At 38.4% G+C, this 15,253-nt stretch overlaps 1 protein-coding gene across 7 annotated transcripts in view; it reads right to left on the bottom strand.

The window, feature by feature from the left end:
- ptpn13 (protein tyrosine phosphatase non-receptor type 13) overlaps nt 1-14,955 on the bottom strand; it is a 151,295-nt gene extending 136,340 nt beyond the window's left edge. For all 7 annotated transcript variants that reach the window (XM_061876554.1, XM_061876557.1, XM_061876556.1 and 4 more), the window contains exon 1: nt 14,626-14,955. The gene's annotated coding sequence lies outside the window, so the exon portion shown is untranslated. The remainder of the gene's footprint in view (nt 1-14,625) is intronic.
- Between the last annotated feature and the right edge of the window lie 298 nt (nt 14,956-15,253).

Below are 15,253 nucleotides of genomic sequence, written 5' to 3'. Positions count from 1 at the left end.
CTAATTAGAGGTGGGCTTTATCCCTTCAGAAATAATGTAAAACAACCTTCTTTCTATGAATCCCCGTTTGGAGAAGAGAGTTAATGAGTACGCATGTAGCAGGCCTGACATGTTTATGCAGGAATGCAGGTTATCCATTCTGTTCCGCAGGAGGCAAGAGACAAGAGTGAGAGGCAAAGGGGGTTACTCGCCATCTCGCTCATTAGCCGTGAGAATGGCAAGAGCGTTGTGCTGGGAAGACTGATTGTTTTGCAGGCTCTTGTTATTTCAACAGAGACCTACAGTGGAATGTTTTTTATCCGTGCTGAGGCTGCACTGCAGGCCAGACCCTCTCTCATTGGACTACGGTCCTGCTCATTATTGAAGGAAAGGATTTGGAAGCACTGGCCCTAAACGGCGTCAACAGATCACTAACACAAACGCCACGTCTATGCCTAATTTTCTTTAGAGTGTTCACTCACTAAAGCTACAAAGAAAAACCCAAACAAGGCCTACCTACACGGTACATCGTTCACACGTCAATCACCTAGAAAAAGTTTTTTTTTAAGGCTTACGCCAGCGGTGCACAAAACATTTAATTTTACATCCAATTCATGATTCATCCTGATTCCAAATCCAACTTGTTTTGAAAAAGGTTTTTACGATAATTATTATACCAAATAATACATTGCAAGAATTGGTTTGAATCGAGAATTGTGTTGAATCAATTCTGAATCGAATGGTCACCCAGGTAATCGGAATCAGATTATGAGTTTAAGAACAATGTTTTTATATTTTTACATAATTTGTGACCCGGATAGTTGAACATTTTTTTTTCCAATTAGGGATGCAAAATATGTTTTAAAACACATTTCTTTGCATCTGGCTTTGGGGCAGCTTCTTAGCAGCGTAGACATATTTGGAGGTTTTCAAAGCACAGTCGATGTGATGCTGACATTTCAGGTGGCTGATAAGGTTTGATGTGTAAAAACGTGTGTGTTGCAAAAAGCATGCAAATTGTCTTCCTCTTAATAAGAATAAGAATAATAATAATATTCCTTAAACAATCCCAGTTAGTTTACAGAGAGCTCAGGGTAAGTTAACGACAGGTCGTTTACTGCATGAGCAGGAGAGAACGAGCGCTTGATTTTTTTGATTGATTGATTGATACTTTTATTAGTAGATTGCACAGTACAGTACATATTCCGTACAATTGACTACTAAATGGTAACACCCGAATAAGTTTTTCAACTTATTTAAGTCGGGGTCCACGTTAATCAATTCATGGTGATTTGCTCACACTAACCCACCTACAGCACAGTACTGGTAATTTTGCCATGTTGTATTTTTTTTTCATGTTATCAGATGTATCGCAATGAAGTCAAAATTCCTAATAGCAATCCTATAATTATCTGTTCAATATTTACTGTGCAACTCTGGCATTGTTTACATTATAACTTGATAGCGGTGCAAAATCGGTACTTTTGAAACAGTGCCAGTGTTTAAACAATGCCTGAATCATAAAAGCCTACACATTTTGTTTAAAAACAATGTTTTTTTTACAGAATTCTGTGACATGTCGGTTCAACATAAAATTAATTTAAAATGATTCATATATATATATATATATATATATATATATATATCCATCAATTTTCTACCGCTTATTCCCTTTTGGGGTCGTGGGGGGCGCTGGCGCCTATCTCAGCTACAATCGGGCGGAAGGCGGGGTACACCCTGGACAAGTCGCCACCTCATCGCAGGGCCAACACAGATAGACAACATTCACACACTAGGGCCAATTTAGTGTTGCCAATCAACCTATCCCCGGGATATATATGTATGTATATATATATGTATGTATATATATATGTATATATATATATATAATATATATATATATATATATATATATATATATATATATATATATATATATATATATGTCCAGACAGAAATACCCATATATATATATATATATATATATATATATATATATATATATATATATATATATATATATATATATATATATATATATATATGTCTTGATTGGATTATCCAGAGAATAGTGCTCGATACCGTGGTAGAGCGCAATATGTAGGTGTGGGAAAAAATCACAAGACTACTTCATCTCTACAGATCTGTTTCATGAGGGGTTCCCTCAATCATCAGGAGAATCATCTCCTATATATATATATATATATATATATATATATATATATATATATATGCACATATAAATACATAAATATCTGAATAACAAATGCAGCAATATAAAACAAACTCAACAAAATAACTGTCACAGCAAAATCAGCAGCAATACAAAACATGAATAATGTGCAAAAAAAAAAGAAGTTCTTGTTTTGCAATGATTAGTAGGGGTGTAACGGTACGTGTATTTGTATTGAGCCGTTTCGGTACGGGGGTTCCGGTTCGGTGCGGAGGAGTACCGAACGAGTTCCACACGAACATATGAAGTAGTCTTAACATGCTGCTCCGCTCCGTTCTGCCTCTGTCTCCTGCACAGTACCCTGCATTGTCCCTCCCACACAACCATCTGATTGGTTATAACAGTAGCGATAACAAGCCAATCAGCAGTGCGTATTCAGAGCGTATCTAGTCAGCGCTTTAGCGTCGAGCAGATAGGCGTTTAGCAGGGGAGCAACGGACTCTCCCCAAATTATACTAAACACTTCCAAGTCAACTACTTTCTAAGCATCACTATGAGCCCGTTGACCTTATAGAAACAAACTACAGTTCAGTTCACTCGCAGTCCTGGCTTTAGGTGAAGGCTAATTAGCTTTTGCGTAACCTTAGCTCATTTTGCGGTGTGTGCGTGTGTGTGTGTGTGTGTGTGTGTGTGTGTGTGTGTGTGTGTGTGTGTGTGTGTTACGGACAGTGTTGATTGAGGTGTGTTGAAGCAGCAAAAAAGGTCATTATGTTAAATGAAGAGTTTCTGTCTCTGATAGTGTATATAATAATGTAAGTGCATCATAAAGCCTACATGAGCTCCATGGTGTTTAGGGATGAATAGTCTCTCCTATTGCTATTGGCGTAGTGGGTAGAACGGCCGTGCCAGAAACCTGAGGGTTGCAGGTTCGCTTCCCACCTATTGACATCCAAATCGCTGCCGTTGTGTCCTTGGGCAGGGCACTTCACCCTTTGCCTACGGTGCCGCTCACACTGGTGAATGAATGATGAATGAATGATTGGTGGTTGTCGGAGGGGCCGTAGGCGTAAACTGGCAGCCACGCTTCCGTCAGTCTACCCCAGGGCAGCTGTGACTACAGATGTAGCTTACCACCACCAGGTGTGAATGAATGATGGGTTCTCACTTCTCTGTGAGCGCTTTGAGTATCTAACAATAGAAAAGCGCAATATAAATCTAATCCATTATTATTATTATATTATTATTTTTTAGCTATAGTTACATTAATCATTAGTAATGTAGCAGCCTAGTTTTAAATGGCAGGGTCCCTGCTATCACATGTTGTTACAAATATAACATTTACCTATAGAAAATCAACTACAGGCTTCCCCAATGCTGTAATAAATTAAGCATGATGAGTTGATTTGAAACTGTTTAATGTTACACTTTTTATATGAAGAAGAAAAGTTGTGTCATTTTATTTCATATAAGAAACAACTTGAGGCAGTTTAATGTGGATTAACGTGGGCAGAATTATTATAGTGTTCCCGATGTTAAAAGGATCAAGCCATTGTTTACAAATTTGGTAAATAAATAACCCAAAAATGTATATTTTGTTGTTTTCTTACTGTACCGAACATGAACGAACCGTGACCTCTAAACCGAGGTACGTACCGAACCGAAATTTTTGTGTACCGTTACAACCCTAATGATTAGGTTTACAATTCCGGGGTTCATGAATGCACCTTGCTCGCCATGACTGGTGCATAGTGAGGAGTTGTAGGGTTTCTGTCGTGGCAAGTGCATATATTGAAATGTGGTCATGTTTGTTGCTGGAACTTAAAGCGTCTGTTGTTTTTAAGAGGTCAGCATTCGGCAATAAAGTTTTAAAAGAATACTAGACTCTCTCCGCCTCTGTCGGGACTCTACGTTGCCAGGAAGACGTTACTTAAACAATATCATCTTCAAGCTCTTGTTGTCGGCCAAGTCTGCATTAATTTAGTACCAACATTGCACTGATAGCTACATTTCTTGGGCCTTGTTATTACAGTTTATGTCGGCACAGGTGCCATTGTGGGGCTTCACGGTGGCAGAGGGGTTAGTGCGTCTGCCTCACAATACGAAGGTCCTGCAGTCCTGGGTTCAAATCCAGGCTTGGGATCTTTCTGTGTGGAGTTTGCATGTTCTCCCCGTGAATGCGTGGGTTCCCTCCGGGTACTCCGGCTTCCGCCCACTTCCAAAGACATGCACCTGGGGATAGGTTTATTGGCAACACTAAATTGGCCCTAGTGTGTGAATGTGAGTGTGACTGTTGTCTGTCTATCTGTGTTGGCCCTGCGATGAGGTGGCGACTTGTCCAGGGTGTACCCCGCCTTCCGCCCGATTGTAGCTGAGATAGGCGCCAGCGCCCCCCGCGACCCCAAAAGGGAATAAGCGGTAGAAATGGATGGGATGGATTGAGGTGCCATTGTGGAACCAAGTTTCATTAACCATCTCCACCAGTGAGTCAGAGCTTTTCTTCCTGTCACTGAGATACGCACAGAGACCTGCTCAAAAAAGTGTGAAAATGGTTGATCCAGGGAGCAAGCAACAGTTGAGTTATAATGATAATTTTAACATAGCGAATATTTTTTTCCCAAAACTGGGTCTTGAGAAAGAGCGGTTATCTTATATTCAGGGTTTTCTTAAATCCTGGTCAATATAATAAATAGAGTAAGCTACGTCATTCTGCACACCATAGTGGTGTGACAAATGTGCAATTTGCTGTCACTAATGATGGGTATTTTACAAAGAAATTCGAATTTCTACTTATAAGCACAAACGCTAATTCAGTGCTACATTACACCATTACTATTGTAGCCTCTTTTACTTCAGATGCCGTGAAATTGTTGCATCAGAGTTGTAAAGGTACATACAATATAGTAGTACCTCCACTTAAGACTGCCCAAATTTGTAAGAGTTTTGAGATAAGCACTGTCCCTCGGTTAACTGTTAAGTTTTAAGTTACAAGCAAAAATCTGAGTTGCAAGCTTTTTGTCGACATTGTCGACTATAAAATTTGTCGCAAACAATAGTCGTTCGCGTCATCACTTGAGTTTTCACGGACGCGGGTGAAAACAAGTGTGGGAACACTTCAGTCTAATATTGTTAGATATTTATACCTTGCTCATTTTGCAAAGCAGATCTTGTTTTCATGGCAGTACATATTTGATACGGGATCATTTAAAACTGACGCATGATGTCTGATATCTGAACGATGCAATCTCAACTTGGTAAGATAGTTAGCATGCTACCTTGCTAGCTAGCCAACAAGCGTGAGACGAGGTTGATCTATTTTTTAACCAAAGTTTGCGAGCTAAACTTAGTCTGTATCAATTCAAGTAATTTTTTTTTTGGCAGGAACTTCAGGTGTGAACTGTGAAGCACAATAACATACGTCAATCACACGCACACTAACATTAGGCACTCTGATATCATAAAATAATACATTAGATAGCTAAAATGTTCAGAATGAATCAAGTGTATTAGATTGCTAAAATGCTAGGAGTTGATCAATAATCAATAATAAAACCCATGAGCCGTTTTTTTAAACACCACAAAATGATTGTTTCTTTATGAGGAAGTTTGATAGCTTTGGTGTGTGTTTTTTTGTTGTTATTGCTGCTATTTTTTACTGTCCTTTGTTTCCATTAAAAAATGCTACTTTGTTGTGGTCAGCACAGGACCTATCCTTACTTCTAAATCAGGGGTGTCAAACTAATTTAAGCTCAGGGGCCACAAGGAGGAAAATCTGTGCACATGCAGGCCGAACTATAAAATCATGTAATTAAAACAAAAAAATAAAAGACAACTTCAGATTGTTTTTTTTGTCTTATTTTGGCCAAAAATAGAACAAACACATTCTGTAAATATTACAATAAAAATATATTTAAAAAAATATCAACAGCAGTAAAGTTTAGATCCATGAAGGAACGAAGAAAGTTAATGAATGTTTATAACTGAATAAATGTACTTATGCATAAAAATGTGTTTTCTTTTGTATTTTTTTTTTTATGAATTAAGTAACGTTTTTGACCACCTTTTTTCAAAACCCAATATTGAATGTGAGATATAACATGATAATGCATAAATTTAACATTTGTTTTCAAAACGTTTAAAAAAAAGGGGGGACCCCATTTTTATGGCTTGATGGGGACCCTGGGACCCCATTTGGAAAATTCCTAGCGCCATCACTGATAGAGTGAGTATAGGTGCGTGCAAAACAGCAGCAGGCTGCTGTGGCCTGCGGGCCGGTTCTAATACTAATCAATTTTCATCCCGGGGTCTTGACTTTGACACATATGTTCTAAATGGAACTAAAGTTTAAAAAGTTATTTTTGTTTTTGTAACAACCTCATGAGCAGCAGTTACACAGTAAAAAAAAAATCAGAGCAAAAATAATTTTAAGCTAAATTTAAAAGCAGGCGGCTAAAAAAGAGCCATTGAATAAGTATATGCTTTGTAATCCGATCAGTCGATTGATCGTGAAAATAATCGATGACTAGCTGACTATCAAAACAGTCGTCAAATGTAGCCCGTATCCCTGCCAATAGTGGCCGAAGCAAATGCCAAAGTGAACCCTGCAAGATCAGGCCACAACATCTGGTCTTAGTCGCTAGCTTAAAGCAAGACATGGACATAACATTTGGTAAAAGAATTTAGAGCGTAGTACTGCTCGTCTGCACCATACGAAAACAAGAGGAGTCTAACGTCAACGAAGGATGTTTAAAAACAGTATACCTGAATGGGGAACATGAATTCATAAAAATATGGAGAAGCTGCTGATGGTAGCAGCTCAAAAGAGATACCATCAAAGTCCACTCTCCAAGGTAAATGTACATTATTATTCTAAATTACTGTAAATTCCGGACTATATGCCACTACTTTTTTCCTACGCTTTAAAACCTGCAACTTATAAAATGGTGCAGCTAATATATAGATTTTTCTTCGCTGACCGCCTTAATACGAATAGTTGTTTTTTTTAAAAACGAGAAACGACAATGAAATGGTGTTTTATTGTTTGCGCTATGGCGCCATCTTTTGGATGAGTGTGCCCTTCTGTTTAGAAACGGATGTATAAATACAGTTCTGTCTTCCAGCTGACCATAGCGTTTCTACTCGTATGGATTCTTCATTCATCACTCCGAGCAACGTTTGTAGGTTTTACAATATAACTCAAACAATTCTTACTTATTAACCAAACCATCCCATGTGTGATGCCTGTAGGACAGTTTTTATGCGTTATTGTACGTGCTATCATAATGTAATCAAGATAGCGCCGTTAGCATTAGCTAATACGCTAACATATTTACAACAGTTAGTATTACTAACTTACAATGGCATTCTTTTTGTATTGTTTTAGTTTCGTAAACTCACCAAAAAGTAGCTTCTGCAGCTAGTGGGTCCATGATGATGACTTCTGTTTTGTTAGATCATCCGTGTCACTGCCGTGTTACAGACACTGTTTGGAAATAATTAAGGTATACAATAGGCCTGGGCGATATATCTTAAAAATTAAATATCAGATATTTTTCACAAAAAATTAGATTAAAGGATTTTTTTAAGTTAAGTTTAGGTTTGATTGTGCTGCTGCCCTTCTTAAAGAAACTTTGCAGCGTGCAGTTATGTTTTTCACGCCTTTTCCCTCAATTCTATCGCACTGGCAACACTTTTTTTTCTTTGAAACAAACATCTCGATCTCATTCGCATTAGCATTAGGTTTTACTAAGCTTGTAGATCTCGGCTAAGGAAGGGGGCGGGTGAGGGCTTTGGAAGATTATGGAGGCAAAAAATATGCCCGAGAAAGAGGAGAAAAACAACAATTTTTGGGGCTTTTAAAATCTTCTGCAACAAAAAACTCAAATTTATCAATAGAATCCATATATCACCCATGCCTCGTATGTAACTAAACATTTACAAAATATTTTGGTGTAAATAACTAATTTTGTACCATATATGTGCTAATATATGGAAAAATACTCAAACATTTTGTGGTTGCAGCTTATATACAGATGCGGTCTACAGTCCAGAAAATATAGTAGTTTGTAGTGGTACATTCTATTGTATTGTTTCTCATAGAATATTATTATATTTCAAAACTCATGTTACAAATTAAAATTGTGCTGTTTTGGTAGGGGTGCAGTTAAAAAAATCAGATTCACATGCATATCGCAATTCCTAATACCACTGTTCAACAATCGATTGAAAAAAATCAATGCAAGAATTAACTTTTGAAAATACCTTTTGCGGCCATCTCCATGCAACTAGTAGGAGTTTTTCTAACCTGTAACTTCTTTTGAAAAAGTTTCATTATAATTAGTATAACAAATAATTTGAATCGAGAATTAATTCTGGATCTCATCGTCACTCCTTGATTCGGAATCGGTTCGTATTGCAAGGTACCAAAATATTCACATTCTTATGTTTTGGTGGGCCAAACACCAATGATTTAATTTCCTTTCAATGGGAGACATTGATTTGAGGTACAAGTGTTTGAGTTAAGAGCTCCATTACACTATCAATTCAGCTCATATATGGAGGTACTACTATTGTACTACATTTCTTTATCCATGACTTTTACACAGAACTCGCAATCAAATAATTAGATGTTAGTCCCACATCCGGGTGTGTCGTATAAAATATTTGTTGGACAACGACAATTGCTTTCAACACAACAGGTCAGGACAAGCAAGTCCCCGGTCGGTATGCCCTGTCACAATGGCAGCGTCCCCTGCATATGTTACAGCTTTTGATACAACCTCCTGAGGTGGAAAATTGCCCACCCCCCACTCTGAAAAAAGCCAGCTTTTAGGGACAGTGTGAAAGGGGATTTTTAACAGGTCTGGTCTCCTTTTACCTTATTTATGTTTGCATACAATATATGTGATGGAAATGGTAACAATATCATTTTCACAACTTTCACTTTGAGATTTTCAATAGTTTTTTATTTAAAGTGCTGTTGTCATGCAATCATGACAGGGATGTTGTTGTTGTTGTTGTTTAAAAAGGGTATTGTGTGTGCCTTTTAAAATACTTGGCCACAGTCACAATGACTTAAAAGAAACTAATCCTGGAAACTTGATAGCACCTTTTACGCCGTACTTCAGAGAGTCCTTTCCTCCCACCTTCCTGGCTGGGACGGCTACAACCCACAGATGGATTTGAAAACAAGTCAACTAAGGAGAAAATGTAGCTTTGCTTTTGTAACCATAACCATTTAAAGGGGAACTATCATGCAAAACCAACTTTTCCTACCTAATGGTACCTGTTTTTTTGTATTTAGAATCTGCATAATCCTGAAAATGTAAAATCAAACCATGAATGCATGGCTGAGATACCGGTAATCATAAAACAATCTTGCCTTCCTTCAAACAAGCCGTTTGGAATTGGTCCAATTTGTGAAGTTTTTCCCAGTTGTGACTTTAGCAGATATCTCCATAAATGGTAGAGATTTACCCAAACGGCTTTGCATGAGTCTGCCATTGCAGGCCAACGCTGTAGTCAATAAAAGTTTGTTCTTTTCCTCCATCCTCTTGCTGTGGGGCAGACTGGCTCGTACTTGTGCATGCATCCTCCACAGTTGCCATTTCTAATACAAAGTAGTATACTTTAAACGTATATCTGTCAGTAGACTCCATGTAAAAGCGCCAACAATTAAAACAGGGCTGACAGGAAGAAAGAAGACACATTCGAAATAGAGGCATGTAAATGCACATTTTGAAGAAACATTTAGAAAGCGGTTTAAAGTTGGTCGGTAAAACAACCTATGCTCAATGTTGACCAAAATAACAAAATTACATTTTATGTAGACCGTACGGAAGGGTTTTAAAAGTATAAAAAAAATCTTAATATGACCCCTTTAAATCAAATGTTCGGCTCTGTAATCTTATTATCGCATGTTCATTCCTTCATATTTGCCAGAATTCTCAAACAACACCAAATTCTGCTCATATGTCCCAAAACACAGTTCTCACAGAGGAGAAATGTGTTCATTTCCTCCAAACATTAGAAGTGTGGTCTCAGCTGGCAAAGACATTTGGACAAGGAGGCGGGGAGGTAAGTTCAAGGGAAATCAGAGTGAACCTCTTCTTCCAAGAATGACACCGGACGAGACGCGGCAGGCTTCTATGACGACGGCGGTCCTGATAGCGTCGTCTTACAAAGATGTCCAATGATGCTATGACTGTTTTCGCAGCATATGCAAAAGGACTGAATGGAGACACACAGCTTAAGCATGCCTTCACTTTTGTGAATAAACTGTCCTTTCTACTAATTTCTGACAAAAGTAGTTTTATCCACAGCTGTGTCTTGTGAGGTCAGAGCTCTTGTGGAGCAAACAGTGGCGGGAATTTAAGGGAAAAAAAGACAATGACTCACATAAATGAATAAGAAAAGCTCTGTAGCTGGCTCACATTAATCACAGGCTACCTGCTTGAACATGCTTTTCTCAGAAGGCGTTTTTAAAACCTACAGTTCTCTCTCTAAATCCAATCAGTAGATACAATAGTAGATTTAGTCCACTTCAACATTGGTTATTTTTCTTTTCCAATTAAAAATCCAAGTAAAACCAACATCAGAAACTAAGAAAACCATGTGATATCACACTCTACTCATATAAACAGAAAATATGTTAACACTATGAAGAAGAGTTTGAACAACAACATGAGGCAACAAATCCTGAATGCTAAACTAAAGTTGTGTTTAGTGTCTCCATGTCAGCATTATGCTGCTAAGCTCAATACATGTGCTTGATTTGTTTATTTACCAGCTGATTCAGATCGAGAACCATGGCTGAGTTTGTTACACTCATTTTGAACTGCTTGACTCCACCTACTTTTGACACTGTGCATGGGCAAAATCAGGTACAACTAGGTACTGTTTCTAGCACTTGTCTGTCGGGGTTCCAAGCATAGCGAGACAACATTTTATGGGTGACGTAAACCACTGATCAATCATTGCATCGGTAGAGTTACTATTGCCACGTTATTGCAACATTTGGGAATATCCAACCAGAAATACCAAATACTGTACTGCATTGTTTAATTTTCTTATGTATAATTTGAAACCGAAACGCTGCACGTGATCAGCTTTTTTGTTGGTCAGTTAGTTAGTATATTAGTTTGCCAATCAGCTGGCTGGTCACTTGTTTAATCAGTCTGTTAGTTAATGTGTTGGCCAATTAGTTAATAGGTCAGTGAGTTAGTTTGCCTATTAGTAAATTGGTAAGTGAGTTAACCAATTAGTCACTTGCGGAATGAGTTAATGGATAGCCTATTAGTTTGTTGGCCAATCCTTTACTTAGTTAATCAGTTAAGCCAATTAGCTAGTTGGCCACTTGGTCAATCACTTTGTAGTTGATCAGTTAGTAATTTTGGCAGCTAGCCAAATAATTAGTCGGTAAATAGGTCAATACATTTTTTTGTCCGGTCGTCAATAGGCCAATTCTAAAATTGGTTGGTTGGTCAGTTAGCCAATTAGTTAGTTGTTGAATAAGTTAGTTATTCATTTGTTAGCCAATCAGTTACATGGTCATTTGATCAGTTTTTATAGTTGGTTAATGCATTGGTTATTCCTTTAGCAAAACAGTTAGGTTGTCACATTGTCAATGAGTTTGTAGTTGGTTGGGTGGTTAGTTGGTAATTTAGCCAATTAGTTAGTTGGCCACTTATTCAATCACTTTAGTAGTAGATCAGTTTTTTATTCAGTTAGCTAAAAAATGAGTTTGTCACTTGGTCAATCAGTTTGTAGTTGATTGGGTGGTTAGTTAGCAAATGAGTTTGTTGATCATTTGGTCAATCAGTTTTTTGTCTGTTCGTCAGTAGGCCAATTAGCAACCTGGTTGGTTGGTCAATTAGTCAATGACTTAATTGGGCAATACGTTATACATAGACATAGTTAATCACTTAGCCAATGTGTTAATCAATAAGTTAGTTCGTTCATCAGTGAAACAATTTAATAGTTGCTCACTTGGTCAAACAGTCTGTTAGTTGGCCAATTTATGTAGTTAATGAATGAGAGGGTTGTTTCTTTAGCCAAACAGTTGGTCGATCAGTTAGTCTGTCTGTAGACTGTGGCGTAAAATACTGCAACATCCCATTTTTTTAACTTCCCTCAATTTCCTCTCTGAGAAAATTTGACTACTCAGTAGTCACCGACTGCTATATGCCCAGAATCTCCTTTATTACTGTTGTTGTGTAGAATGGAGCTTTGTTTTTCAATTTCTTACTGTTAAATCTGGCTCTGGATCATCTGCGGTTATTGTTGACATGTGTTTTTCCACACATTCAGATTTCCTTCCAAATCTCGGCCCAATCTCAGCCATTTCATTTGTAGTAATTATGGGTTGCTATAAATACATAGACAAGAAGCACACCCCTGACCCCTGTCTACCTTTCCCAAAAAAACACCCCCTCTAGCTTAATTTCCTCCTCCTGCTTTATGGTGACACTCAAGATGGGAACATTCATCAGTCTCATCCCTTTGCTTGGCTGACAACAATTCCAAACACTTGTGAACTTTGACCTGGAGAATTGTAGGTGTTGAATGGTACCGAAGCGTTGAATGGTAAAGGGGGGAGGAGGATTTTGGAAAGTTTCCTTCCAAATATAGCCCTGTATAATGGGTGGAATTTACAAACCCTGTTTCCATATGAGTTGGGAAATTGTGTTAGATGTAAAAATACACGAAATACAATGATTTGCAAATCATTTTCAACCCGTATTCAGTTGAATATGCTACAAAGACAACATATTTGATGTTCAAACTGATAAACTTTTTTTTTTGTGCAAATAATCATTAACTTTAGAATTTGATGCCAGCAACATGTGAAAAATAAGTTGGGAAAGGTGGCAATAAATACTGATAAAGTTGAGGAACGCTTATCAAACACTTATTTGGAAAATCCCACAGGTGTGCAGGCTAATTGGGAACAGGTGGGTGCCATGATTGGGCATAAAGACAGCTTCCCAAAAAAAATGCTCAATCTTTCACAAGAAAGGATGGGGCGAGCTACACCCCTTTGTCCACAACTGCGTGAGGAAATAGTCAAACAGTTTAAGAACAACGTTTCTCAAAGTGCAATTGCAAGAAATTTAGACATTTCAACATCTACGGTCCATAATATCATTAAAAGCTTCAGAGAATCTGAAGAAATCACTCCACGTAAGCAGCATGGCCGGAAACCAACATTGAATGACCGTCACCTTCGATCCCTCGGAAGGCACTGTATCAAAAACCGACATCAATCTCTAAAGGATATCACCACATGGGCTCAGGAACACTTCAGAAAACCACTGTCACTAAATACAGTTTGTCGCTACATTTGTAAGTGCAAATTAAAGCTCTACTATGCAAAAAGAAACCCATTTATCAACAACATCCAGAAACGCCGCCGGCTTCTCTGGGCTCGAGATCATCTAAGATGGACTGATACAAAGTTGAAAAGTGTTCTGTGGTCTGACGAGTCCACATGTCAAATTTTTGGGGGAAATATTCGACATCCATACTATTATCGACGTAAAGTTCAGAAGCCAGCATCTGTGATGGTATGGGGGTGCATTAGTGCCCAAGGCATGGGTAACTTACACATCTGTGAAGGCACCATTAATGCTAAAAGGTACATACAGGTTTTTGAACCTGTATGTACTTGTTGTATGTAAGCGCCGTCTTTTTCATGGACGCCCCTGCTTATTTCAGCAAGACAATGCCAAACCACATTCAGCGTGGCTTAGTAAAAAAATAAATAAATAAATAAATAACAAGAGTACGGGTACTTTCCTGGCCCGCCTGAAGTCCACACCTGTCTCTCATCGAAAATGCATGGCGTATTATGAAGTGTACATTACGGCAGCAGAGACCCTGGATTGTTGAACGACTGAAGCTCTACATAAAAAAAGAGTGGGAGAGAATTCCACTTTCAAAGATTCAACAATTAGTTTCCTCAGTTCCCAAACGTTTATTGAGTGTTGTTAATAGAAAAGGTGATGTAACACAGTGGTGAACATGCCCTTTCCCAACTACTCTGGCACGTGTTGCAACCATGAAATTGTAAGTTGATTATTACTTACCAAAAAAAATCAAGTTTATGAGTTTGAACATCAACTATCTTATCTTTGTAGTGCATTTGATTAAATATGCTTTGAAAATGATTTGCACATCATTGTATTCTGTTTATATTTACATCTAACACAATTACCCCAACTCATATTTAAACGGGGTTCGTGTAAAACGTTCGCTGTGAAGGCAAAACCCCTAGTTTTTGGTTAAAAAGATAGTTTATACGTATTACTTTTGACAACTTAAAGTGTAAATACATGGCTGTCACATTGAGATGTATAATTGTCATTAAAGTGTAAACACACCGCAGCGTCATTAGCATGGATTGCGCTAGGAAACGCTTCGGCTATAAGCTAAAAAGTTAGAAAGAAGAAAAAAAAGTATACCGAAAATTAACTTACCGGTGAAGAGAAGCTCGACAAATAAGTCAATCAGGTGGCAAATGTTGCTTCTCCAGCGAGGCTACGAACGGGCAGACGAACGGGACGAGACGCCATCCCATCCACAAAGCAACATCTTGGGGCAGGCTGCTTGGCGTGATGGGTGGCGGCGAGGCAGGCAGGGGCGAGCGGACAACAGGTTGCTCTCCGCGGCGAGTAGGTACGCTCCAAGTGTAGCTGCAGTTCCACAAATATACACTTCGAACACTACCAACCAGCCGCGTTCACTTTACTCGCTCCCATCCGGCCAAGTTACCATAACTGCTGAGAAAAAGAGAGCGGACTAACTAACTCCTCCCTTCGGCCGTCTTGCGTGGGTTGGACGGGAGTAACCAGACACCACACCGCGGCCCTCCATTGGCTCCCTGGCTGTTTAAGCGTCTCCATGGTGACGCGACACTGAGTGTTTTCCTTATAATACGGCAACAAAACATCCATCAACCATCGCTTTAAAGCTCAAATTTTTACAATAATATGCTTTTTATTTTATTCCCTCCATTTTGAAACAATCCCACCGATGGTTATTGTCCGTACATCAAAGAGTGCTCAGCAAGGTAATCAGGAAACAATTCAACGCCCAGTACTTCCT

Source organism: Nerophis ophidion, linkage group LG17, assembly GCF_033978795.1.
Source record: "Nerophis ophidion isolate RoL-2023_Sa linkage group LG17, RoL_Noph_v1.0, whole genome shotgun sequence".
Classification (NCBI taxonomy): Eukaryota; Metazoa; Chordata; class Actinopteri; order Syngnathiformes; family Syngnathidae; genus Nerophis; species Nerophis ophidion.
Note: the sequence above shows the minus strand (reverse complement) of the source record. Positions and strands in the feature narration are given on the sequence as shown.